This window comes from Oncorhynchus mykiss, chromosome 24 (genome assembly GCF_057628025.1).
Source record: "Oncorhynchus mykiss isolate SJ-2025 chromosome 24, ASM5762802v1, whole genome shotgun sequence".
In the NCBI taxonomy this organism is placed as follows: Eukaryota; Metazoa; Chordata; class Actinopteri; order Salmoniformes; family Salmonidae; genus Oncorhynchus; species Oncorhynchus mykiss.
In genome coordinates, this window is record NC_143045.1 from 17117997 (window position 1) to 17120699 (window position 2703).

Here is a 2703-nt window from a genome sequence, read left to right on the forward strand (position 1 = left end):
CTATGAGGGGGAACTGTCTGACTGTCCTGGGGCACTCAAATGTGCATGCAGTCAGAACTCTTGCGCCAGACGGCTTACTTCTGCACATGAGACTAAATCTGCTCTATCAGGTACAGCAAAAAGCAAAAAGCGAATTGTAATTAACTTGTAAATAAATCATCAGAACAGTCATGGGAGCCTGGGACCTGATAAACCAGACCTCTACATCTAACAAGAGTCAAAGTAAAGAGGGATACACTGTCTAGAACCTTCTCATGGCTGATCTGATAGGACAAAAAAGCATGACGGTGGATTATTGTTTCCCCCCATGTTGTCCATTAGGTTATACTGTAGGTGACAGGGTGACATGTTGTCCATTAGGTTATGTTGTCCATTAGGTTATACTGTAGGTGACAGGGTGACATGTTGTCCATTAGGTTATACTGTAGGTGACAGGGTGACATGTTGTCCATTAGGTTATACTGTAGGTGACAGGGTGACATGTTGTGTGGACTAAAACAGCATTAAACCAGGTGTATTACAATTTTGAGAAACATTGAGAAATTAACCAGTTATCTACCTTTGATAAGAAGCTCGCTAGCTATAGATAGCTGGTAGCTTGCTAGCTAGTTAGCTCCCATGCCAATGTCAAGTCTTTCAAAACTAATATCTGACTAACTCAGATTTATTAGGTTATTTCAAAATGAAAGTTAACTGGCAAGCGCACCATGCTTTGTGACATGTTAGTTAGCTATCCCCAGTGCGTTAATGTGTTTTCACTTATTGCATCTGCATGCTTGTTGAGTTCTCCCTGGTGCACATGTTTGTTCGTGAGCTGGCTGCTCATTCTAAATAGTATAATCTAATCTGTTCAAAACACAGGTAGTTCGAAAACTTTCATATTTCTGTCTTGCTGCTTTGTAGACAACTCCAACCACTTCGCGCCACTGACACACACACACACACACACACACACACACACACACACACACACACACACACACACACACACACACACACATACTCAAACACACACACACACACTCAAACACACACACACACACACACTCAAACACACACACACACACACACACACACACACACACACACACACACACACACACACACACACACACACACACACACTTGCATAGTACGGATTCCTCCCTCTGATCACTCTCCCCGGCTGTACTGTTAGATGGTATGAGGTGAAGTCGACACTGGAATGTTCCATGGGGTATACTGTTGGTGTCCAGGGCATTGTTCTGGTCAGGACAGGGCTGGGCTGCAACAGTCAGCACAGCACACCACACTGACAAGGCACAGGGTATATATATATATACTGTAGCCAGCCCAAATGTACAGCGCATGCTGCTGACCAGATCTCTTGGGTCCTGAATCCTCACTAAGACATGCCAGCGAGCCTCTTAAAGATACACAACTTTGATTCAAGAGATTCTAAGAATACAAATATCAGTAGTACAGTATAATGAATTATAGTATAGCTGAACATTACTGGGGGGAAATGACCCTCTAGATTCCAAAATGATTCTAGAATGTTCTTTAACCAATGTGATCTGAACATCTCACCTAAGCAAACTGTCTGTTCTGTTGTGACTTGTTATGCCATTTATGTTTTTTTTAAGATACACTGCTTCCATGTACTGTTCCGTCGGTGTGAAACGTGTTAGCGGATCTGGATCAGTGTGTCTGCTAAATGACTGCAATGATGTAAATATAGATGTGAAAATGCATTGTACTGTAGATCTGAAGAGAGATTGCCTGGGTACGTATTTTTGAGTCACGCTGCTTACAATTCAAAGGAGGTTTTACATTGGTGACATGCAAAAATATTTAACCCTCACTAAATCGTTCTTCACACATGCGCACACGCACTCCTCACGCAGGCACACACACACACACATGCATGCATACACAATCATTTGGTCTTGCTTGACTTGTCCTTGGCTGAAGGGTAAAGGAGAGAAAAGGGTGTTTTTCTGTCACTAATCACACTGTTGCAAAACATGCCAGACAAGGTTATTTTAGTGCTATGTGCCAATGAGCTCTAACAAATGAAGGCCAACATGACTCACATTCATTCTTGGAGGGTTAGGTTGAATAAACATTTGCATTACTTACTGCAACCCGTTGTTTTAATGACATAATTATGAACATCCCTCATAGTTACCAGTGCTGGATTAGGTAGGTTTCCGGTTAATTGAATTCTGAATACAGTAGGTCTATCCCATTGCATTCTACATGAACTGTAGCCTACTAGCTTTGCTCTTTCACACAGCCCTCCTCATCGAGGTTAACTGTTGACTGTGTGTAGACATAACAGCTATATTATGACTTGAAACTTCGGTTTGTGACCCTTTAAGAGATCTCAACTTCACCACTTTTCCCGGAGGAGCAATCCGCCATTTCCGTATCGATCTATGTGATCCGTGATCCCTCTCCTTTATTCCTTCTTTTTGTATCTCTTTCTGTCCGGTCGGTGGTTTTGTGAGTGGCATGTCAACAACACCTATTCATATAACTACATTACGAAGTAAGGAGAAGGGGATAGGCAGAGAAGACATTGAATGGAGTCAGTTCTATATTGGTAAAACAGTAACTTTAATTATTATAGCTAGGGCATTCATCAATGCCTTTCTCTGCACTGCTGAGCCTGACACAGACTGAAGCTTTCTCTGTAGCCCACATTTGGACAACATTTGG